This window comes from Lissotriton vulgaris, chromosome 1_1 (assembly GCF_964263255.1).
Source record: "Lissotriton vulgaris chromosome 1_1, aLisVul1.2, whole genome shotgun sequence".
NCBI lineage: Eukaryota > Metazoa > Chordata > Amphibia > Caudata > Salamandridae > Lissotriton > Lissotriton vulgaris.
This window is the reverse complement of record NC_141685.1, coordinates 29982113-30007283: the sequence shown is the minus strand read 5'-3', so window position 1 is coordinate 30007283 and position 25171 is coordinate 29982113. Positions and strand designations below refer to the sequence as shown.

The window sequence follows — 25171 nt, the reverse complement described above, 5'->3', positions numbered from 1 at the left end:
GGCCAGGGCTGTCGCCCCTGGAACTGGTTCTAACCGGCAGATGCGTAGTGAGCACCGGGGTGCCACTCCGCAGTCACCTTCTCGCAAAAGCCCTACCTACCCAGAATACACAAACCCTGTCTGGGACGGTGCGAACACCGCCCTTGACAGGAAACCCTTTGTCCAAGTGCTCCTCGCTGGAAGGACTCCCAGCAGCAGGAGGTCAGACTCGTGTCTGTGGTGGCAGCATCCATTTTGTGGAGCTGAGGCTTTCGTTAACTTTAACCGGGGTTCACAGTTACGTACATGTCGTGTCCCTCTAGAAGGGCGGAATGCTAACCTCGTCGCCAGAGTTGGTGAGAGGGCAGCATCCCGATTCGTATGACACCTTACTCGACATGTCTTGATAACGCGACACCGAAGTTACCGATGTGGCACGCGTTATCAGGGAACAGCCATTGGGTCTTTTCTCCGCAAGCTGCAACCGGCTCGGCTCGGGCCAGAACACAGTTCACGCGAGCCCATGCACTCTGCCTTCAGGATTGTCAAGGCCTGCCATAGGAGTGACTGATAGGGACTCGGGTGTCCATTGTATGGTTAGATATAGAGCTACTATATCTAAAGCAAAGGGTGATTACACGACTTCGCCCCAGCTGTCATGCAGCCAGTTGTGTCAAATTTAGGAGGCCAGCCAGGGGTGGCATAATACATGCTGCAGCCCCTGGCGGCCCTGGGTACACCTATGCCCTGAGTTACAGGGTCTGATAAGGTGGCCCAGTACCAATTGGTAAATGCACCTAGGGCACATATCGTAAATTAGAGAGAGAACAGCCAGGCTGTGGGTCTGATTGGCAGGCCCACAGCCAGAGAAAGTCGTAAACCAGTGAAACAAAAGCAAAAAATCTGGGTGATCATAGGATTGCAGACCCTACTCTCCTACATGACCCCCCCCCCAAACGTCGGAACAACTAGCTAACCTTGACCAGGTGAGTCTTCTTGTTCTAAGTGGAAATATCTGGAGAGCCCATCGGCATTGCCATGATCAGTACCAGGTCTGTGTTCCACTGTGAAGTCCATCCCCTGTAGGGAAATGGACCACCTAAGCAGTTTGGGGTTTTCACCCTTCATCTGATTTAGCCACAAGAGGGGCTTATGGTCGGTCTGAATCTTGAAGTGAGTGCCAAACAAGTATGGCCTCAGCTTCTTCAGGGCCCAAACCACAGCAAAGGCCTCCCTCTCAATAGCTGACCAATTTTTCTCTCTAGGGGTCAGCCGTCTGCTTATAAAAGCAATGGGCTGGTCTTGACCATCAAAATTCAGTTGAGAAAGAACAGCTCCCACACCCAACTCAGAAGCGTCTGTTTGGACAATGAATGGTTTGGAGTAGTCCGGACTCTTGAGGATAGGCGCCGTGCACATGGCCTGCTTTAGGTCATCGAATGCTTTTTGACAGCTCGCTGTCCACTGAACCTTTTTTGGCATTTTCTTACTTGTCAGTTCATTTAATGGTGTCACGATGGAACCATAGTTCCTGACAAACTTCCTATAGTAACCAGTCAGGCCCAAGAAAGCTCGAACCTGAGTCTGGGTTGTTGGAGGAGCCCAGTCCCTGATTGACTGTATCTTGCTCTCCAGTGGCTGAACCTGACCTCCACCTACAAGGTGGCCCAGGTATACAACCTGTGTCTGCCCTATCTGGCACTTGGTGGCCTTGATAGTGAGGCCTGCTGCTTGCAGCGCCTCCAATGTCTTCCGCAGGTGGACCAGGTGATCCTCCCAGGTGGAGCTAAAGACAGCAATATCGTCAAGATACGCCGCACAGAAGTCATCCAGCCCAGTAAGGACGTGATTCACCAACCGTTGGAAGGTGGCAGGTGCATTTTTCAGACCAAAGGGCATCACCACGAACTGATAATGCCCACCAGGGGTTGAAAATGCGGTTTTAGGCTTGGCGTCCTCAGCTAACCTGATTTGCCAATACCCACCTGTCAGGTCAAACGTACTTAAGTAGTTGGCCAAGGCCAGCCTATCAATAAGCTCGTCTGCCCTTGGTATTGGGTGGGCGTCAGTCTTAGTGACTGCATTGAGACCCCTGTAGTCTACGCAGAACCTCATCTCTCTCTTACCACCCTGGGTGTGAGGTTTCGGCACTAGAACTACGGGACTAGCCCAAGGGCTATCCGAGGGTTCAATGACTCCCAGCTCCAACATTTTCTGCACTTCACTTTTGATGCAGTCTCTAACGTGATCAGGCTGCCTGTAGATTTTACTCTTTACGGGCAAGCTGTCACCAGTGTCGACCTCATGGGTGCACCAATCGGTCTGACTGGGTGTCAGAGAGAACAGATGTCGGAACGACTGAAGAACCTGTTTACAGTCGCTCTGTTGATGTTCGGAGAGGCTGCCACAGAAGACAACACCATCTACCGAGCCATCGTCAGGATTCTGAGAGAGCAGGTCGGGGAGAGGGTCACTCTCCTCTTCCTGTCCCTCATCTAGGGCCATGAGCAAACTCATGTCCTTCCTGTCGACATATGCTTTTAGCCTGTTGACATGAAGCACCCTGTGGGGGCTCCGGGGAGTTCCCAGGTCGACCAAGTAGGTGACCTCTCCCTTTTTCTCCAGGATGGTGTGGGGCCCGGACCATTTGTCCTTGAGTGCTGCTGGGGCCACTGGCTCCAACACCCACACCTTCTGTCCGGGCTGGTAAACAGTCAAGACAGCCTTTTGGTCATGCCAAGCTTTTTGGAGTTCTTGGCTGGCCTTAAGGTTTTCGGATGCCTTCTCCATGTATTCAGCCATCCGCGAGCGGAGGCCGAGCACATAGTCCACTATGTTGGTTGCCGGCTTTTTGAGAGGTCTCTCCCATCCTTCCTTCACCAAACACAGGGGTCCTCTTACAGGATGCCCGTACAAAAGTTCAAAAGGGCTGTAGCCAACCCCCTTCTGTGGGACTTCTCTGTAGGCGAACAAGAGGCAGGGGATCAGGACGTCCCATCTACGCCGAAGCTTTTCCGGTAGTCCATGAATCATCCCTTTTAGGGTCCTGTTGAATCTCTCAACAAGCCCATTGCATTGTGGATGATAGGGTGTAGTGAACTTGTAGTTGACACCACATTCCTTCCACATAGCAGTTAAGTAGCTCGACATAAAGTTTGCACCTCTGTCGGAGACGACCTCCTTAGGGAAGCCCACTCTGGAGAACACTCCAACTAGGGCTCTTGCCACAACAGGTGCTGTAGTGGTCCTAAGGGGAATAGCTTCAGGGTACCTGGTGGCATGATCCACTACCACCAGTATAAACTTGTGCCCTGATGCTGTTGGTGGTTCCATGGGACCGACGATGTCGATCCCCACCCGTTCAAAGGGCACCCCCACCACAGGCATTGGTATAAGGGGGGCCTTTGTCGTGCCACCTGACTTACCACTGGCTTGGCAAGTGACACAGGAGCGGCAAAACTCCTTGGTATCTTCATTCATGTGAGGCCAGTGAAAGTGCGAGACAAGCCTGTCCCACGTTTTCGTCTGGCCTAAGTGACCTGCTAAGGGAATCTCGTGGGCCAAGGTAAGTAGGAAACCACGCTGAGACAAGGGGACGACCAGCCTCCTGGTCATGCCAGGCTTGGGGTCTCTTGACTCAGTGTACAGGAGTCCATCTTCCCAGTATACCTTGTGGGTACCTGTGGCGTTCCCAGCAGCCTCAGCAGCAGCCTGCTGTCTGAGGGGTTCAAGAGAAGGGCAGTCTAACTGGTCCTTCCCCAGATCTTCCCTTGAGGGTCCCCCTGAGCCCAAGAATTCAACTTGATCAAGTTCGAACTCCCGAGGCTCAGTTTCCCTCAATTCCTGTAGGTCAGCCTCCTCTGAGACTTGATCCTCGACCTGGGGCAAGGGGGAAGGCGCAGCCTTAACCCTACTGCTCTTTTTCTTGGGAGGTGCCTGGTCCGTTGTTCCAGGATCCAGCACCTGTTCAGTGGGGCATTTCCTGACCTGTGACCTAGTCACAGCGAACACATGTGCTGGTAAACCTAACATTTCCATGTGAGTCCGGTGCTCCACTTCTGACCATTGTGACGACTCCAAATCATTGCCCAACAAACAATCCACTGGGAGGTCTGGACTAACTACAACCTTCTTTTGGCCAGTTACCCCTCCCCAGGAGAAAGCTACAATTGCCATACTGTGATTGGTAGTGACATTGCTTGCATTGGTCACCAGGAATTCTGTACCTGGCATGATCTGTCCAGGGTCCACAAAGTTAGGCGTCACCATGGTGACGCTGGCACAAGTGTCCCTATAGGCCTGAGCCATCTTTCCATTTATGAAAGGCGTCTGTCGGTATTTGCCCAGCGTATTGGGACTTATGTCAGGGGACACGTCCGCGTCCCCCGTACTGACAAGGACAGCCTGAGTGAGTGTGCCAACTAAGTTGTCACGCCCCTCAGAACCCAGGGTTAACCCTACTAAACCCTTGGGAGGCGCACTACCACTGCTGACTGTACTAGGGGGCACAGGTGCCTTAGGGGCTGCAGTGGCAGGAGTCTGCCCTCCTCCTTTCTTGGTGCACTCACTAAACCAGTGAGATTTACTTTTACAGTACTGGCACCATCTTTTGGATTGGCCTTCTTTCTTCTTTTGGGGAGCCTGACCCCCACCCTCTTTGGGTTGTTGGGGACCTGTCGAAGACTTCTGGTCATTTTGTTCCCCCTTAGAATCTTTACCCTTCTGGTCTGCTTTCTTCTGACCACCTTGATTCTGGCCCTGGTTCTGTTTAACTCTCGTACGAACCCATTTGTCTGCCTTCTGCCCCAATTCTTGGGGAGAGGTCAGATCCGAGTCGACAAGATGCTGATGCAACAACTGGTTCTGACAATTGTTTAAAATTTGTTCTCTCATCATCAAATTATACAATCCTTTGTAATCAGTAACCTTACTGCCCAGCAACCAGCCCTCAAAAGCCTTAGTGGCACAATCGACAAAATCAGACCAATCTTGAGACTGCGTTTTCTGGGTATCCCTGAACAGCACCCTGTACTGCTCAGTGGTTAGGCCGAACCCTTCAACGAGTGTATTCTTCAAGACTTGGTAATTATTAGCGTCCTCTACCCTTGTGGTGAGGAGCTTGTCTCTTCCCTTACCTTCAAAGGAGAGCCACAAGATAGCTGCCCACTGACTCTGGGGAACACCTTGCACAGTGCAGGCCCTCTCCAAAGCAGTAATCCATTTGTGGATGTCGTCCCCTTGTTTAAAGGGGGGCACTATCTTCCCAAGGTGTTTCGTATCGAAACTCTTTTCCCTATTACTAGGTACATTGCTGCCACCAGTGGGGATTGCCCCACTTAACTGTTGCTCTCTAGCGAAAGCAAGCTTTTCCTTGGCCAGGGCAAGTTCTTCCCTTTCGATCCTTAGATTAGCTGCCCTTTCTTTCGCTTCGTACACTCTCCTCTGAGGGGACGTCATCCCTCTTTGAGAAGAGTTGTGAGAGCCGTTGGTATGAAGGGATCTGCCAGAGTCTCTTGACAGAGATCGGGCTCGTCCATTCCCCAGGTTAAGCGGAACCGACAGTAGCGCCGGGGTGCCCCCAGTACCACTATTGTGTCTGCTTAAGTTGGACCGTGTTAGTCTGACGACTTCTACCTGTCCCTTATCTGCCTCGTCCCCAGAGAGATCCTCATCCTCATCCTCCTCCACATCCTCGTTCTCGGTTGCGAGGTGAATGAGGTCAGGATCGTCCCGGGTTCCCTCGAGGGGAGGCATGTCTCCTTCTGGATTAGAAGAGCTACGAAGTTTCTCAGCTCTTCTGGCATCATAAGTCTCCAAGAGACCAATCAGAAAGGACGTTGTGGGGTTAGACCCCTGCTGAATCTTCCGGGAGTGACATAATCGTCTTAACTCCTTGAAGCTCAGCACAGTATATCCTGAAGGGATGACCTGTGGAGGGTCAACTGACACAAGGGGAGACTCAGAGTTTCCTCCTTGGCCCGACATACTGTTTCTAGTGTGGTGTAAGTGATGCACCTACCTACACTATGTGTTTTCCTACTGTACCCTTGCTAAGAGTTGTAGCCAAGGTGTGCTAAGCCTTGAGGAGCTACAACAGCTGGTTCAGTAGAACTCAGAGTATTCTAAGCTTTAGTTATATGTACTAACAGTACTTGTGCGATCTTTCAACAAGATATTCTTAGGATACGCGTGGTAAAACAACAGCAAGCTCAAATCCCAACCGCTGCTCACCAATGTGAGAAGTTGGCCCGATATGCAACGTTCGCTATTCTAGCGACCGCTATGTATCGTTCCAACGACCCTTATGGTGTTTGGTTGTAAGTCAACCTATAGACCAGCTATCCTAGTAGCGTGGATACGAGCAGTCTAAGGCTAAAGACTCGAGAGGGCGTGTTAAGCCAGCTGTTTACCACACATGTACCCCTTGAACACCCAGTGAAAGGACACCACACAAGTGTTATGAAAATAAACAGTATATTTATTAAGAATCACAACAGCCCTGTACTCTTTATGAGGACAGGGTACTAAGCACAAACCAAATCTCTTTAGTAAATACTTCAAGTGCACAGTTTAAAACAAGTGTCCGGGGACACGGAAAGGTTAAGGCAAGTCGGAAGCGAGGGACTCGGGACCCTAGAGTAAGGAGGCTATGCAGGCACTGAAATGCCGAGTTACCTAGCCACGAGGGCTGCGGCTGCACAAGTCTTACAGGCGTCGGGGTCTTCGCTGACGAGCCAGGAGCCGGAAGAAAAAGGAGTTGCTGGCCGGCGACCAGTGCTGAATAGTTCGTAGAGATCCAAGCCTGGATCGGAGATTGTTGAAACCTGAAAGCAGAGGGGACCAAGTTCGTACTACTAGCCAGTAGTCAGAGGGTACCAGGAAGGCACCGGTTGGCCGTCACCTCGACCAGGTGAGTGGGCGACGCTAGGCTCTGCAGTCTCTCGGACCAGGAGGCGTTGTCGGCGACCACGGTGGAGGTGCGAGCTGTCCCACGACGGATGTCGCTGTCGGCGTCTTGAGTGGACCAGGAGGGTCCGGGGTGCTTCTCGAAATGATGGAAGCAAGGGCCAGTCTGGAGCAACCAGACCGGCAGTGATGATTCTCGGATGTCGTCACAGAAGGACACAAGCCAGCGGCTAGTGACCAGACAACGTGCTGAGCAGCGAGCAGAAGGGCCCCACGCAGATCGTGGAGATGCTGGGAGACTGCACTTCGGTGCTGGAGCGGCTCAGGGTCGGGGCTTCTCGGACCCCAGAGCACTCACCAGAGAGTTACCTCGATGGTCGTGCTGGTTTTTAAGAGCGTGCAGGTTCTGATGATGGCCGGTCCCTCGAGGTCTCGTCGCACCCACAGATCACAGCTGAGCTGATGACGTGGGTAGAGGTCAGAGGTGCCAGGGAAGCCGGTTCTCGTCGAGCTGGGCCGTCGGATTCCTTGAGGAAGGACTTACAGCAAACCGCAGAGTTCTTAGATGGTGCCTGCTGATGCAGGGTGACTACTCCTTAGCCACAAGGGAGAAATCTTGAGAAGAGTCTTGAAGTCCTTTCGTAGAAAGTATTCTTGATTCAAAGATGATCTAATTTGGAAGGGTCCCCGCTCCGGTCTTTATCCTAAAGAAAGGGGTGGGTACATGACTAGGTCCTGCCCTAAGGGTGGGACCAGGAAGGGGGGTAGTTACGCCCCTCTCCCCTGCCGGACTTTCCCCAGGCCAGGGCTGTCGCCCCTGGAACTGGTTCTAACCGGCAGATGCGTAGTGAGCACCGGGGTGCCACTCCGCAGTCACCTTCTCGCAAAAGCCCTACCTACCCAGAATACACAAACCCTGTCTGGGACGGTGCGAACACCGCCCTTGACAGGAAAACCTTTGTCCAAGTGCTCCTCGCTGGAAGGACTCCCAGCAGCAGGAGGTCAGACTCGTGTCTGTGGTGGCAGCATCCATTTTGTGGAGCTGAGGCTTTCGTTAACTTTAACCGGGGTTCACAGTTACGTACATGTCGTGTCCCTCTAGAAGGGCGGAATGCTAACCTCGTCGCCAGAGTTGGTGAGAGGGCAGCATCCCGATTCGTATGACACCTTACTCGACATGTCTTGATAACGCGACACCGAAGTTACCGATGTGGCACGCGTTATCAGGGAACAGCCATTGGGTCTTTTCTCCGCAAGCTGCAACCGGCTCGGCTCGGGCCAGAACACAGTTCACGCGAGCCCATGCACTCTGCCTTCAGGATTGTCAAGGCCTGCCATAGGAGTGACTGATAGGGACTCGGGTGTCCATTGTATGGTTAGATATAGAGCTACTATATCTAAAGCAAAGGGTGATTACACGACTTCGCCCCAGCTGTCATGCAGCCAGTTGTGTCAAATTTAGGAGGCCAGCCAGGGGTGGCATAATACATGCTGCAGCCCCTGGCGGCCCTGGGTACACCTATGCCCTGAGTTACAGGGTCTGATAAGGTGGCCCAGTACCAATTGGTAAATGCACCTAGGGCACATATCGTAAATTAGAGAGAGAACAGCCAGGCTGTGGGTCTGATTGGCAGGCCCACAGCCAGAGAAAGTCGTAAACCAGTGAAACAAAAGCAAAAAATCTGGGTGATCATAGGATTGCAGACCCTACTCTCCTACACAGACAACCAGTGAAAATGCAACAGGTCTCGCCTTTGATTAAATTAAAGCCATCTGCTTTGCTAATGGAACAGTATAGCAAAGCAAATGGCTTTAACTCAATGAAAGGCGAGACCTATTGCATGTTTAATGCTTGTTCTTTCTATGTTTTAGGTGAGGTTATTTTACTAAGACTTGGTTTTTCATTTCCTTGGGTGGTGACATGTGAAGTAAGCCGCTTGTTTACGGGTGTCAGGCGCAATCGTATTGGGAGGATAGCTGAGTGCGGAGAGTGATTATTTTTCTGGAGGTAGTTGGTTTATCCGCGTGCCTCAGAAGTGCTGTCCTACAAGAGTAAAGAAAACTAAAAGGAACCACGAACATGCAGAAATGAAGCCTGCACCGCAGAAAATCAAAACGCTTATGACAGACTAAGTTTGCCCGTCAAAAGGTGACAGTATGTCAGAGCTCAGATTAACCATTCAGAGGGTTGTGGCTGCAGAGTCCAGATGTAACAAAGACACCGCACCCACCTGGGTCTCTCCTTCGTTATATGAGGCTATAACCACCAAGGGCACTGGAATTATGCGGCAGTGAAGGGAAACTTATGTGGCACGGTTGAGTAAATTATGCAGCAAGAAAAGACAAATTATGCGGCGCATTTTGTGACCGTATTACTTCATTATTTTATCATTTTTACACCTGTTAACACTGCGTGGCCATTGGTTGCTCATCATTATTACCAGTCTAACACCCAAATATATAGCAATAAGCAACATAAAGGTGACCAGTGAAGCTTTGCAAGGATCCTTCCACTGCGTAGTAGCTCGTACTGCTAGGTTTATAGGAACTTTTGAACCATTTGAGCTGAAACTTTAATTTGCAGGGGATGGAATATATGGGAAATGCAGCAAATCTATAACTGTGGAAAACACGTCTTCATGTTCAAGGTCAAAATGCGCAGAAAGGACTTATAGAGCGAAACGCATATTGAACCTCCACTCGAGGGCACGAAAGGCACTTTTTGAGGAGGCCGTAGATCTGGATGGAACAGTCCTGGAACCTCGCAGTAGGGTAGGTGCACCTCAAACGTGACAGGAGTCACATTCCACAGGCAGATGTCTGTACCTTTCCAGACTGGGCCTTATGGAGAGATAATCAACACTTCTATTGAGACTGAACAGGGTGGGAGTCTCGAGATGCTCACCGCAGCCTGGCGGCCATCTCCAGCACAGTATCACCACTAGAGAGAAGAAGAAAAACCAAACTGGAGCTAGGTGGCCAGAGCGCCTTTCAACAGTGCCCGGTTTGGGAAATATTTTGGGTCATTGCGCACAGAAGGAGTTGTAGTGATGCTCCTGCATAGTGTCTTTTAACGCCAACGCTGGCAGCAACACTCTGGCACAAGCTGGTACTGTGCCCCACTGCACTGTCACTTTCTATTTCCGGTCACCTCCTGACAGGGACTTCTAACAGAAATGATTTTTTTTTCAAGTACATGGTAAATATAATCTTAAAGTAAAATCGGTGGAAGTCGATGGGAGAACATGATGGTGGCTGGTCAGTTTGGAGCAGCTTTCCGTCTGCATTAATGTAGCATGTCAAACTTCAGATTAGATACTGCGGCGCCTTTGGTGGCCACCCTACTGCACCAGAGATTGGAGCGTCAACTTAAGTTTACATGGATGGAGACTGCTGCATGTTTTTACTTAAAAGGTTGGAATCTATGTTCCTACATAATTAAATTGGCTATAGAGATAAGACAGTACTGTGCGGCATGAGAAAGTGGTTTTTGTGGCGGAACGAAATAAAAGTACACTTTTCTCAAAATGCTTCCTATAAAGACTTCGTTCTTTGTAGGAAGCACCATTTATGAGAGCACAGTTACAGCAGACAGATGTGGAAATATTGAAACGGCTGATTTAGATCACACCGAGACGGTTTCACAGAAGCTCGTGGTTAACTGGTGAAGTAGCAGACAGATTACTTAGTGGTTAAACCAGGTGCCTGTCACACAACCCTTCTGGGCAGTCTGCAAGAATAGTGTGCGTGGCTCGTTAATTGAACTAAAGTTGTGAAATGCAATCAATCCCTGTGTATGTATTTTATGTTTATCTTTGCTCAAAGCAAGTGTGCGGATCTTGTGCTCAAAGTTCAAGTTCAAGTTCAGTAATTTGTATAGTGCACTACTCACCCAGAGGGTCTCAAGGGGCTAGGGGAGGGTGGGTGCATTACTTATCGAATAGCCAGGTTTTTAGCTGCTTTCTAAAGGAGAGATGGTTCTGTGTAAGGTGGAGGTGAGTGGGGAGGGAATTCCAGGTCTTGGCCGCTAAGTAGGAGAAAGATCTTCCTCCCATGGTGGATCTATTGATGCGTGGAATTGGGCTTGATTAGATGAGCGTATTTGGCGGGTGGGTGTGTAGAAGGACAGTCGTTTGTTGAGGCATTCTGGTCCTAGGTCGTAGAGGGCCTTGTGTGCGTGGGTGAGGAGACGGAACGTTACTCTCTTGTTGACGGGAAGCCAGTAGAGGTCTTTTAGGTGACTGGAGATGTGGGCTTGACGGGGGATGTCCAGTATGAGTCTGGCTGAAGCGTTTTGGATGCGTTGGAGTTTTTTCTGTAGTTTGGCTGTGGTTCCGGCGTAAAGGGTGTTTCCATAATCTAGTCGGCTGGTGACTAGTGCGTGGGTGACTGTTTTTCTTGTTTCGGTGGGGATCCAGCGGAAGATTTTTTGAGCATGCGTAGGATGTTGAAGCATGATGATGAGACGGTGTTGACTTATCTGGTCATCGAGAGGGAAGAGTCTAGGATGAAGCCCAGGTTACATGCGTGGTCTGTTGGTATGGGTGCTGTGCCCAGGGCCGGTGGCCACCATGAGTCGTCCCATGCAGAGGGGGACGGTCCTAAGATGAGGACTTCCGTTTTGTCAGAATTTAGTTTTAAACGGCTGTTCTTCATCCATTCGGCTACTTCTTTCATTCCTTCGTGTAGATTGGATTTGGCGGTGTTGGGGTCTTTCGTGAGGGAGAGGATTAGTTGGGTGTCGTCTGCGTAGGAGATGATGTTGAGGTCGTGTGGTCGCGCGATGGTTGCGAGGGGACTCATGTACACGTTAAAGAGGGTGGGACTGAGTGATGATCCTTGTGGTACGCGGCAGATGACTTCGGTGGCATCTGATTTGAATGGGGGGAGGCGGACTCTCTGAGTTCTTCCAGCGAGGAACGAGATGATCCAGTCCAACACTTTTCCTTGTATTCCGACGTTGTATGAGGGTGTTATGACAGACTGTGTCGAAGGCGGCAGAGAGGTCAAGTAGGATGAGGGCAACTGATTCTCCGCAGTCCAGTAGCACTCGGATGTCATCCGTAGCAGCGATGAGTTCGGTCTCGGTGCTGTGTTTGGCTCGGAAGCCAGACTGTAAGGGGTCGAGTGAATTGTTGGATTCAAGGAAGGCAGCGAGCTGGCTATTGACGGCTTTCTCAATGACTTTGGCCGGGAAGGGGAGGAAAGAGATAGGGCGGTAGTTCTTAAGCTCAGAGGGGTCCGCTGTGGGTTTCTTCAGAAGGGCGCTGAGTTCGGCATGTTTCCAGCTGTCTGGGAAGGTAGCGGAATTGACGGAGCAGTTAATGACATCGCGGAGATGGGGTGCGATGATGGAGTTTGGTTTGTTGAAGATGTGGTGGGGGCAAGGGTCAGTTGGTGATCCTGAGTGGATTGCGTTCATCAGTCGGATGGTGTCTTCAGTGGTAATTGGGTTCCAGTCGCAAAGGTTGTGAGAGTGCTGTTTTAGTTCTGAGGTGGGTGGATTGGGTTGTTCTTCGGACAGGTTTTTAAAGCTGTTATGGATGTCAGCGATTTTGTTGTGGAAGAAAGAGGATAGAGAGTCGCAGAGGTCTTGGGAGGGAGTGATGTCGTTGGTGCCGGCGGTGGGGTTGGTGAATTCTTTGACGATGTTGAATAGTTCCTTGCTGTTTTGGGCGTTGTTGTCGAGACGATCTTTGAATGCTGATTTCTTGGTGTATCGGATCAATTGGTGGTGTTTGCGGGTTGCGTCTTTGAAGGTGGTCAGGTTGTCAGTGGTTGGGTTTTTTCTCCAGGTTTTCTCGAGGGTACGACATAACTTCTTGGATTTCTTAAGGTCATCGTTGAACCAGGGGGCCTTTTTGTTAGCTTGTTTGATCAGGTGGTTTTTCAAGGGTGCTAATTCGTCAGCGCTGTGGGTGGTCCATTGTGTGAGTTTGGTGGCAGCTTGGTTTGGGTCTGATGATAAGGTGGGGGGGTTTTGGTTAAGCAATGTGAAGAGCTGGTCGGTGGTGATTTTGTTCCAGTTTCTTCGAGGAATAGGTTGTGGTGGGATGTGGGTCGTGGTCTTTTTGTAGCTGAAATGAATGCAGCTGTGGTCAGTCCAATGGAGAGCTGTGGTGTGATCAAAGGAGATGTATTTTCTGGATGTGAAGATAGGGTCGAGCGTGTGTCCGGCTAAATGGGTGGGGGTGTCGATAAGTTGTTTGAGTCCGAGATTGGCCATGTTGTCCAGAAGGGTGGTGGTGTTGCTGTCGTTGTTCTTTTTCAGGTGGAAGCTGAGGTCTCCCAGTAAAATGTAGTTCTCGGAGGTGAGGGCATGTGGGCTGATGAAGTCAGTGATGTCTTCGTTGAATTGTGTGCGGGTACCTGGTGGTCTGTAGATGAGGGTGCCTCTAAGTGTGGTCCTGGGGTCGGAGTGGATCTGGAAGTGAAGGTGTTCGGCGGTCGCGAGGTTATCATCGGAGTTGGTCGAGATTCGGATGGTGTTCTTGTGGACGATGGCGATGCCTCCTCCTGTTTGGTTGATGCGGTCTTTTCGGATGATCTTGTAGGTGTCCGGGATGGCTATGGCGATGTCGGGCACTGATGAGGCGTTCATCCAGGTTTCTGTAAGGAAGGCGACGTCCGGTGATGTAGTGTTGAGTAGGTCCCAGAGTTCAGTGGCATGTTTTAGGATCGATCGGGTGTTCAGCAGGATACACTTCAGGTGGCTGGAGTCGGAATTGTGTTTGGAGGGGGAGGATTTGGCATGGGTCCTGATGCAGGCAAACTTGCAGGAGTGGCAGGCGAATGGTCCGTGGGTGTGTCCTGGGGTAGCTACACAGCATTGTGGGATGCGTCCGGGGTTAAGGGCAAGGAGAGTAGCGGCGTCCTATGTTATGCGGGAGGAGTGGGTTTTGCGAGGACCAGGGGGTCTGGTGCTGGGCGCGGGCCAGGCGCGGACAGGCGTAGACGGGCTTACCTTTGGTGCACCTTCGGTGCGCATGGGGCCCGACCGCTGCGCGTAAATGCATCTGTCATATGCGGAAAGTGGAGGAGAGGGGCGAGGGAGGAGCAGCTGGGAGGCGGGAGGCGGGGTGGAGAGTCGGGGAGGGAAGGCAAAACAACAACAACAATCTAAACAAAATGGCAGAAAGCCAAAAGCGATACCGGGTTGGGGAACAAAAAGTGTGAAAACGCGATGAAAAAGACACAATCCCAAGTGCAGTCTGCTCCCCCCTGGCCTGGTCACATCTGCCACTGGGGATGGGGAGTGCAGGGATCTCGCAGGAGGGGGGCTCTATGGTCCTACTCACTCCAGACACTTAAGAGCCCCACACCCCCGGGTTGTAAAGAGGCCGGGAGGGGTGAGTCGCTGCCGTGCTCCGTTTGACTCACCCTCCCTCCAGAGACTCAAGAGCTGTGCCCCCTGGGCTGTGCCCTCATAGCCTGCACCCCCTCCTCTCTCCCCTAGCCCTGCCTCTGTCCACCGGCCTCCGAGCGGCAGCTCTGTGCTCTGAGTGCTGAGCCCCTCCAGGCCAGAGGTGGCTGCAGAGGATTCCAGGAGGACCCGCTGCCTCTCACACTTCCTTCCATCTCCTCCAGCCTAGACTGACAGCCAAAGCCCAGACTGACAACCACAGCCCAGACTGACAACCACAGCCCAGACTGACAACCACGGCCCAGACAGAGGCTTGATTTAAACGTGGCCTCACCCTTTGTAAAATGGCACAAGAACTGTAACAGTGCCTCAGCTGTTTAAGGCGAGGAATGAGTGCAGTTTTGATTCCCCTGATATCCAGGCCACGACGCGCAGCTTGGTGATCTCCTTACCCTCGAAGACAACGGTCACCATTGCATAGAACAGAGCAATCCGCTGCAGAGCGCGAGTATAAACAGCAGCGTCGCACTGCCCAACAGCTAGCTACAAGCTGAGGAGTACAATCAAAACAAGCGCGAGCCAACCACGAGTTTACTTTCACATCACGCAGACTGTCACATCTAAACCCCCAGGTCTTTACCGGCGCCAATGCTTGTTTCCCACATAAGACCCTGTCTCCATGGACTGCGAGTGTCTTAATAAAAATCACCCATGTCTGTGTCTTTACAGGCACCAATGCTTGTTTCCCATATGAGACCCTGTCATGGACTGTGAGCGTTTTAGAGAAACACCCATGTCTGTGTCTTTGCAGGCGCCAATGCTTGTTTCCCGTACAAGATTCTGTCATGGACTCTGAGTGTCCACCCACGTCTGTGTCTTATCAGGCGCCAATGCTTGTTTCCCGTACAAAATCCTGTCATGGACTCCAAATGCCAACCAACTTCTGTGTCTTATCAGGCGCCAATGCTTGTTTCCCATACGAGATCCTGTCATGGACTCCGAGTGTCCACCCACGTCTGTGTCTTTACAGGCGCCAATGCTTGTTTCCCATACGAGATCCTGTCATGGACTCTTGAGTGTCCACCCACGTCTGTGTCTTTACAGGCGCCAATGCTTGTTTCCCATACGAGATCCTGTCATGGACTCTGAGTGTCCACCCACGCCTGTGTCTTTACAGGCGCCAATGCTTGTTTCCCATTCGAGATCCTGTCATGGACTCTGAGTGTCCACCCACGTCTGTGTCTTTGCAGGCGCCAGTGCTTGTTTTCCTTACAAGATCCTGTCATGGACTCTGAGTGTCCACCCATGTCTGTGTCTTTGCAGGCGCCAATGCTTGTTTCCCATATGAGACCCTGTCATGGACTGTGAGTGAAACAACCATGTCTGTGTCTTTGCAGGCGCCAACGCTTGTTTCTCTGCTGGAGCCTGGTTACGGCGGTTCCGTCAGCGGCCACCAGAGGGTCCTCCTCACCTGCTGATGAAACCCACTGATCTGCACATTGGATGTAAGGAGCACAGTTTCCTCTTCCGGGTCAGCAGCAGCAGAGACAGCACCAGCAGCGGAGGTGACATCACTTCCTGTCTCTCCTTGTGTGCAGCCTGCTGCAGAGGAGGAAGGAACCTCATCTGTCTGTGCAGTTACCTTCATCTACAGACCCCCCTCAGGCCCCAGATCTCCCCCTGCCCCACCACGGCCCCTCAGGTGGGGGAGGGAGCCTGGACACGTCTGCACAGGTCTCTGCTCAGGTAGGAGATTGTCAGCACCTTCTGCTGTGTTTGTAGAAATAGACTGAATAATCCTGGAGAGAATCTCTTCAGGAGCCGGGCTGAGCTGGGCTCTTCTATCCGGGGGCCCCTGGGGCTGAGCTGGGCCCTTCTATCCGGGGTCCCTGGGGCTGAGCTGGGATCTTCTATCCGGGGGCCCCAGGGGCTGAGCTGGGATCTTCTATCCGGGAGCCCCTGGGTCTGATCCCAGCCTTTCTATCCAGGGGCCCCTGGGGCAGAGCTGAGCTCTTCTATCTGGGGGCCCTGGGGCTGAGCTGGGCTCTTCTATCAGGGGACCCCGGGGCTGAGATGGGCTCTTCTATCCTGGGCCCCTGGGGTTGAGCTGGGCTCTTCTATCTGGGGACCTCTGGGGCTGTGCTGGGCTCTTCTATCCGGGAGCCCTGGGGTTGACCTGGGCTCTTCTATCTGGGGGCCGCTGGGGCTGTGCTGGGCTCTTCTAACCAGGGGCCCCTGGGGCTGAGCTTGGCTCTTCTATCCGGGGCCCCTGGGGCTGAGCTGGGCTCTTCTATCCGGGGGGCCCTGGTGCTGAGCTGGGCCCTTCTATCCTGGGCCCCTGGGGCTGTGCTGGGCTCTTCTATCCAGGGTACCCCTGGGGCTGAGCTTGGCTTTTCTATCCGGGGCCCCTGGGGCTGAGCTGGGCTCTTCTATCCGGGGGGGCCTTGGGGCTGAGATGGGCTCTTCTATCAGGGGGCCCTTGGGGCTGAGCTGGGCTCTTCTATCCAGGGGCCCCTGGGGCTGAGCTGGGCTCTTGTATCCGGGGGCCCTTGGGGCTGAGTTGGGCTCTTCTATCCGGGGGCCCTGGGACCTGATCTGGGCTCTTCTATCAGGGGGCCCCTAGGGCTGAGCTGGGCTCTACTATCCGGGCCCCTGGGGCTGAGCTGGGCTCTTCTATCTTGGGGCCCTGGGGCTGAGCTGGGCTCTTCTATCTTGGGGCCCTGGGGCTGAGCTGGGCTCTTCTATCCGAGGGCCCCTGGGGCTGAGCTGGGCTCTTCTATCCGGGGGCCCTTGGGGCTGAGTTGGGCTCTTCTATCCTGGGCCCCTGGGGCTGAGCTGGACTCTTCTATCCGGGGCCCTTGGGGCTGAGCTGGGCTCTTCTATCCGGGGGCCCTTGGGGCTGAGTTGGGCTCTTCTATCCGGGGGCCCTGGGACCTGATCTGGGCTCTTCTATCAGGGGGCCCCTGGGGCTGAGCTGGGCTCTACTATCCGGGCCCCTGGGGCTGAGCTGGGCTCTTCTATCTTGGGGCCCTGGGGCTGAGCTGGGCTCTTCTATCTTGGGGCCCTGGGGCTGAGCTGGGCTCTTCTATCCGAGGGCCCCTGGGGCTGAGCTGGGCTCTTCTATCCGGGGGCCCTTGGGGCTGAGTTGGGCTCTTCTATCCTGGGCCCCTGGGGCTGAGCTGGACTCTTCTATCCGGGGCCCTTGGGGCTGAGCTGGGCTCTTCTATCCGGGGGCCCTTGGGGCTGAGTTGGGCTCTTCTATCCGGGGGCCCTGGGACCTGATCTGGGCTCTTCTATCAGGGGGCCCCTGGGGCTGAGCTGGGCTCTACTATCCGGGCCCCTGGGGCTGAGCTGGGCTCTTCTATCTTGGGGCCCTGGGGCTGAGCTGGGCTCTTCTATCTTGGGGCCCTGGGGCTGAGCTGGGCTCTTCTATCCGAGGGCCCCTGGGGCTGAGCTCTTCTACCTGGGGGCCCTGGGGCTGAGCTGGGCTCTTCTATCAGGGGACCCTGGGGCTGAGATGGGCTCTTCTATCCGGGGCCCCTGGGGTTGAGCTGGGCTCTTCTATCTGGGGATCTCTGTGGCTGTGCTGGGCTCTTCTATCCGGGGGCCCCTGGGGCTGAGCTGGGCTCTTCTATCCAGGGGCCCCCGGGGCTGAGCTTGGCTCTTCTATCCGGGGCCCCTGGGGTTGACCTGGGCTCTTCTATATGGGGGCCGCTGGGGCTGTGCTGGGCTCTTCTATCCAGGGGCCCTTGGGGCTGAGCTTGGCTCTTCTATCCGGGGCCCCTGGGGCTGAGCTGGGCTCTTCTATCTGGGGGGGCCCTGGTGCTGAGCTGGGCCCTTCTATGCTGGGCCCCTGGGGCTGTGCTGGGCTCTTCTATCCAGGGGCCCCTGGGGCTGAGCTTGACTTTTCTATCCGGGGCCCCTGGGGTTGAGCTGGGCTCTTCTATCTGGGGATCTCTGTGGCTGTGCTGGGCTCTTCTATCCGGGGCCCCTGGGGCTGAGCTTGGCTCTTCTATCCGGGGCCCCTGGGGTTGACCTGGGCTCTTCTATATGGGGGCCGCTGGGGCTGTGCTGGGCTCTTCTATCCAGGGGCCCCTGGGGCTGAGCTTGGCTCTTCTATCCGGGGCCCCTGGGGCTGAGCTGGGCTCTTCTATCTGGGGGGCCCTGGTGCTGAGCTGGGCCCTTCTATGCTGGGCCCCTGGGGCTGTGCTGGGCTCTTCTATCCAGGGGCCCCTGGGGCTGAGCTTGACTTTTCTATCCGGGGCCCCTGGGGCTGAGCTGTGCTCTTCTATCCGGGGGGGCCTTGGGGCTGAGCTGGGCTCTTCTATCCAGGGGGGGCCTTGGGCTGAGCTGGGCTCTTCTATCCGGGGGCGCTTGGGGCTAAGCTGGGCTCTTCTATCCGGGGGCCCTTGGGGCTGAGCTGGGCTCTTCTATCCGGGGCCCCTGGGGCTGAGCTGGGCTCTTCTATCCGGGGGCCCTTGGGACTGAGTTGGGCTCTTCTATCCGGGGGCCCTGGGACCTGAGCTGGGCTCTTCTATCTGAGGGCCCCTGGGGCTGAGCTGGGCTCTTCTATCCGGGGGCCCCTGGGGCTGAGTTGGGCTCTTCTATCCGGGGCCCCTGGGGCTGAGCTGGGCTCTTCTATCCGGGCCCCCTGGGGCTGAGCTGGGCTCTTCTATCCGGGGGCCCCTGGGGCTGAGTTGGGCTCTTCTATCCGGGGCCCCTGGGGCTGAGCTGGGCTCTTCTATCCGGGCCCCCTGGGGCTGAGCTGGGCTCGTCAATCCGGGAGCCCCTGGGTCTGATCCCGGCCCTTCTATCCGGGGGCCCCTGGGGCTGAGCTGAGCTATTCTATCTGGGGGCCCTGGGGCTGAGCTGGGCTCTTCTATCAGGGGACCCCGGGGCTGAGATGGGCTCTTCTATCCGGGGCCCCTGGGGTTGAGCTGGGCTCTTCTATCTGGGGATCTCTGGGGCTATGCTGTGCTCTTCTATCCGGGAGCCCTGGGGTTGACCTGGGCTCTTTTATCTGGGGGCCGCTGGGGCTGTGCTGGGCTCTTCTATCCAGGGGCCCCTGGGGCTGAGCTTGGCTTTTCTATCCGGGGCCCCTGGGGCTGAGCTGGGCTCTTCTATCCGGGGGGGCCTTGGGGCTGAGCTGGGCTCTTCTATCTGGGGGCCCTGGGGCTGAGCTGGGCTCTTCTATCAGGGGACCCCGGGGCTGAGATGGGCTCTTCTATCCTGGGCCCCTGGGGTTGAGCTGGGCTCTTCTATCTGGGGACCTCTGGGGCTGTGCTGGGCTCTTCTATCCGGGAGCCCTGGGGTTGACCTGGGCTCTTCTATCTGGGGGCCGCTGGGGCTGTGCTGGGCTCTTCTAACCAGGGGCCCCTGGGGCTGAGCTTGGCTCTTCTATCCGGGGCCCCTGGGGCTGAGCTGGGCTCTTCTATCCGGGGGGCCCTGGTGCTGAGCTGGGCCCTTCTATCCTGGGCCCCTGGGGCTGTGCTGGGCTCTTCTATCCAGGGTACCCCTGGGGCTGAGCTTGGCTTTTCTATCCGGGGCCCCTGGGGCTGAGCTGGGCTCTTCTATCCGGGGGGGCCTTGGGGCTGAGCTGGGCTCTTCTATCAGGGGGCCCTTGGGGCTGAGCTGGGCTCTTCTATCCAGGGGCCCCTGGGGCTGAGCTGGGCTCTTGTATCCGGGGGCCCTTGGGGCTGAGTTGGGCTCTTCTATCCGGGGGCCCTGGGACCTGATCTGGGCTCTTCTATCAGGGGGCCCCTAGGGCTGAGCTGGGCTCTACTATCCGGGCCCCTGGGGCTGAGCTGGGCTCTTCTATCTTGGGGCCCTGGGGCTGAGCTGGGCTCTTCTATCTTGGGGCCCTGGGGCTGAGCTGGGCTCTTCTATCCGAGGGCCCCTGGGGCTGAGCTGGGCTCTTCTATCCGGGGGCCCTTGGGGATGAGTTGGGCTCTTCTATCCTGGGCCCCTGGGGCTGAGCTGGACTCTTCTATCCGGGGCCCTTGGGGCTGAGCTGGGCTCTTCTATCCGGGGGCCCTTGGGGCTGAGTTGGGCTCTTCTATCCGGGGGCCCTGGGACCTGATCTGGGCTCTTCTATCAGGGGGCCCCTGGGGCTGAGCTGGGCTCTACTATCCGGGCCCCTGGGGCTGAGCTGGGCTCTTCTATCTTGGGGCCCTGGGGCTGAGCTGGGCTCTTCTATCTTGGGGCCCTGGGGCTGAGCTGGGCTCTTCTATCCGAGGGCCCCTGGGGCTGAGCTGGGCTCTTCTATCCGGGGGCCCTTGGGGCTGAGTTGGGCTCTTCTATCCTGGGCCCCTGGGGCTGAGCTGGACTCTTCTATCCGGGGCCCTTGGGGCTGAGCTGGGCTCTTCTATCCGGGGGCCCTTGGCGCTGAGTTGGGCTCTTCTATCCGGGGGCCCTGGGACCTGATCTGGGCTCTTCTATCAGGGGGCCCCTGGGGCTGAGCTGGGCTCTACTATCCGGGCCCCTGGGGCTGAGCTGGGCTCTTCTATCTTGGGGCCCTGGGGCTGAGCTGGGCTCTTCTATCTTGGGGCCCTGGGGCTGAGCTGGGCTCTTCTATCCGAGGGCCCCTGGGGCTGAGCTCTTCTACCTGGGGGCCCTGGGGCTGAGCTGGGCTCTTCTATCAGGGGACCCTGGGGCTGAGATGGGCTTTTCTATCCGGGGCCCCTGGGGTTGAGCTGGGCTCTTCTATCTGGGGATCTCTGTGGCTGTGCTGGGCTCTTCTATCCGGGGGCCCCTGGGGCTGAGCTGGGCTCTTCTATCCAGGGGCCCCCGGGGCTGAGCTTGGCTCTTCTATCCGGGGCCCCTGGGGTTGACCTGGGCTCTTCTATATGGGGGCCGCTGGGGCTGTGCTGGGCTCTTCTATCCAGGGGCCCTTGGCTCTTCTATCCGGGGCCCCTGGGGCTGAGCTGGGCTCTTCTATCTGGGGGGGCCCTGGTGCTGAGCTGGGCCCTTCTATGCTGGGCCCCTGGGGCTGTGCTGGGCTCTTCTATCCAGGGGCCCCTGGGGCTGAGCTTGACTTTTCTATCCGGGGCCCCTGGGGTTGAGCTGGGCTCTTCTATCTGGGGATCTCTGTGGCTGTGCTGGGCTCTTCTATCCGGGGGCCCCTGGGGCTGAGCTGGGCTCTTCTATCCAGGGGCCCCTGGGGCTGAGCTTGGCTCTTCAATCCGGGGCCCCTGGGGTTGACCTGGGCTCTTCTATATGGGGGCCGCTGGGGCTGTGCTGGGCTCTTCTATCCAGGGGCCCCTGGGGCTGAGCTTGGCTCTTCTATCCGGGGCCCCTGGGGCTGAGCTGGGCTCTTCTATCTGGGAGGCCCTGGTGCTGAGCTGGGCCCTTCTATGCTGGGCCCCTGGGGCTGTGCTGGGCTCTTCTATCCAGGGGCCCCTGGGGCTGAGCTTGACTTTTCTATCCGGGGCCCCTGGGGCTGAGCTGTGCTCTTCTATCCGGGGGGGCCTTGGGCTGAGCTGGGCTCTTCTATCCGGGGGCGCTTGGGGCTAAGCTGGGCTCTTCTATCCGGGGGCCCTTGGGGCTGAGCTGGGCTCTTCTATCCGGGGCCCCTGGGGCTGAGCTGGGCTCTTCTATCCGGGGGCCCTTGGGACTGAGTTGGGCTCTTCTATCCGGGGGCCCTGGGACCTGAGCTGGGCTCTTCTATCTGAGGGCCCCTGGGGCTGAGCTGGGCTCTTCTATCCGGGGGCCCCTGGGGCTGAGCTGGGCTCTTCTATCCGGGGGCCCCTGGGGCTGAGTTGGGCTCTTCTATCCGGGGCCCCTGGGGCTGAGCTGGGCTCTTCTATCCGGGCCCCCTGGGGCTGAGCTGGGCTCTTCTATCCGGGGGCCCCTGGGGCTGAGTTGGGCTCTTCTATCCGGGGCCCCTGGGGCTGAGCTGGGCTCTTCTATCCGGGCCCCCTGGGGCTGAGCTGGGCTCGTCAATCCGGGAGCCCCTGGGTCTGATCCCGGCCCTTCTATCCGGGGGCCCCTGGGGCTGAGCTGAGCTATTCTATCTGGGGGCCCTGGGGCTGAGCTGGGCTCTTCTATCAGGGGACCCCGGGGCTGAGATGGGCTCTTCTATCCGGGGCCCCTGGGGTTGAGCTGGGCTCTTCTATCTGGGGATCTCTGGGGCTATGCTGTGCTCTTCTATCCGGGAGCCCTGGGGTTGACCTGGGCTCTTTTATCTGGGGGCCGCTGGGGCTGTGCTGGGCTCTTCTATCCAGGGGCCCCTGGGGCTGAGCTTGGCTTTTCTATCCGGGGCCCCTGGGGCTGAGCTGGGCTCTTCTATCCGGGGGGGCCTTGGGGCTGAGCTGGGCTCTTCTATCCGGGGGGCCTTGGGGCTGAGCTGGGCTCTTCTATCCGGGGGCCCTTGGGGCTGAGCTGGGCTCTTCTATCCGGGGGCCCTTGGGGCTGAGTTGGGCTCTTCTATCCGGAGGCCCTGGGACCTGAGCTGGGCTCTTCTATCTGGGGGCCCCTGGGGCTGAGCTGGGCTCTACTATCCGGGGCCCCTGGGGCTGAGCTGGGCTCTTCTATCTGGGGGCCCTGGGGCTGAGCTGGGCTCTTCTATCCGGGGGCCCCTGGGGCTGAGCTGGGCTCTTCTATCTGAGGGTCCCTGGGGCTGAGCTGGGCTCTTCTATCCGGGGGCCCTTGGGGCTGAGTTGGGCTCTTCTATTCGGGGCCCTTGGAGCTGAGCTTAGCTCTTCCATCCAGGGCCCCTGGGGCTGAGCTGGGCTCTTCTATCCGGGGGCCCTTGGGGCTGAGTTGGGCTCTTCTATCCTGGGGCCATGGGGCTGAGCTGGGCTCTACTATCCGGGGCCCCTGGGGCTGAGCTGGGCTCCACTATCCGGGGCCCCTGGGGCTGAGCTGGGCTCTTCTATTTGGGGGCCCTTGGGCTGAGCTGGGCTCTTCTATCCGGGGGGCCCTGGGGCTGAGCTGGGCTCTTCTATCTGGGGGCCCTGGGGCTGAGCTGGGCTCTTCTATCCGGGGACCCGGGGCTGAGCTGGACTCTTCTATCCGGGAGCCCCTGGGGCTGAGCTGGGCTCTTTTATCCAGGGGCCCCTGTGGGCTGAGCTGGGCTCTTCTATTCGCTGCATCTTAGTGCACTATGAGGAATCTATGCACTGGAGCTGCCCGTGCAGGTAAGGGTGGTGGGGCGGGCGGGGTGAGGAGGGAGTCAACAGCCGACGATGAAGGAAAATTAAAATAAAAAAAAAGAAAACCGCTTACCTTATGCTTGCTTATTTTGAATGGGTTTCCTTTTTGAATCTCTGGTACCTTTCAAATGCCTTTGTGCTAAATTGACATTTCACACGGAAGGATGAATCTGACACTATTAAATTCCTCTGTGGGTAGGATATTAGGACTTTGTTGTATATTTTGTGTATAGTGCATAAATTGTTAAATGCCGAGAGTCAGATCATACTCAAATGTTACATCAACTCCACTTAAAGATGCAGGCCATTGCGTCATCATCTGTTGTGGCCAGTAATGTCACTATACACTCCGCGCTGGTCAGGTGTCCTTCCGCGCCATCATCTGTTGTGGCCAGTATTATTACTATACACTCCGCCCTGGTAGGTTGTCGTTCCGCGTCATCATGTGTTGCTGCCAGTATTATGACTATACACTCCACCCTGGTTGGGTGTCGTTTTGCGTCATCCTCTGTTGTGACCAGTATTGTCACTATACACTCCGCCCTGGTCGGGTGTCGTTCCGCGTCATCATGTGTTGCTGCCAGTAATATTACTATGGTCGGGTGTCGTTCCGCGTCATCATGTGTTGCTGCCAGTATTATTACTATGGTCGGGTGTCGTTCTGTGTCATCATCTGTTGCTGCTGGTATTGTCACTGTACACTCCGCCCTGGTAGGGTGTTGTTCCGCGTCATCATCTGTTGTGTAAATGTTGTCAATGTAAGATGGCGCCTCTGCATCTTTCTGTAAGAGCTCCATAATTGATGCTGCAAATAAACCAGGACTATTCTTACAGCCACTGGCAATCATATATAACAGAACTGAGAAAGAGCTTAGACACTCCCTCTCAGGCACTATATTTTGTCTGAAAAGTCCATTGTACAGCTTATGAGAGTGTGTGTGACTTTAATCTAAAACTATTCTGTATGTTCAATCAGGTTTTAAAACTGGAAAAAGAGGATTATTCAATGTACAACTACAAGGCATTATAATGCTGTGATCTTCAGCTGACCGTGGATAGCTTTAATGTTGTGTTTGCTTCTGGCTTCGGAGGATATTGAGGATGTGTTTGGGGCTCCGCAATGACCTGTAGAATAGATTCTTTATCCCACCCTTCTTGGATTCCATACAGCCCTGGAGCCTACTTTAAAGCTCACTCACACGCATTCTTTTCCCTCAGGTCCCCGGGTTTGTATTCTAATAGCATTACTTCTCATTCTTTTTGGGCCAAAAGGAGTGGACGGACCGAATCAGAACAAGACACTGAGGTTAGTGTAAAGAAGGAAGAGAAAGGTTGAACTCTATTACTCATATCAAAAAGAAAGAAAGGAACTTGATTAACTAAAGAAAATGCCATGCAAACTACGGATACTTCTGCAGAACAGGACTTGGGTGATGGCACTGGTGGACAGCCCAGCTGAAGTGAAAATATGGTCCGTGTTGGACAGGCCCCAGGAAGGGCTCGCTCCCTCCCCGCATGACAGGGTCCAGACACCGGCTCTCCCAGGGCTACCCACAGAAGCACCCCGCAACCCGTCCCCTATGGGACGCCTGCTCCCGGACATCTCTGTATCCCTGGCCCGGGCCACCGTCAGCACCATAGCCTGGACCAGCCGCCATCTTGGACACTGCCCCACGAGGCCGCGTGGCCTCAGCTCGACCCTAACCCTGGGCCTGGCCAGGCCCCGACATCCCGGCACCACCATCCACACAGGAGGTGAACGAACCACTTG

The 25171-nt window shown here is 55.6% G+C and overlaps 1 long non-coding RNA gene across 1 annotated transcript in view; it reads left to right on the top strand.

The window, feature by feature from the left end:
• The first annotated feature begins 15864 nt into the window (after nt 1-15864).
• LOC147737043 (uncharacterized) overlaps nt 15865-25171 on the top strand; it is a 154971-nt gene continuing 145664 nt past the window's right edge. The window contains exon 1 of the long non-coding RNA XR_015309315.1: nt 15865-15994. This is a non-coding gene — a long non-coding RNA (uncharacterized LOC147737043). The remainder of the gene's footprint in view (nt 15995-25171) is intronic.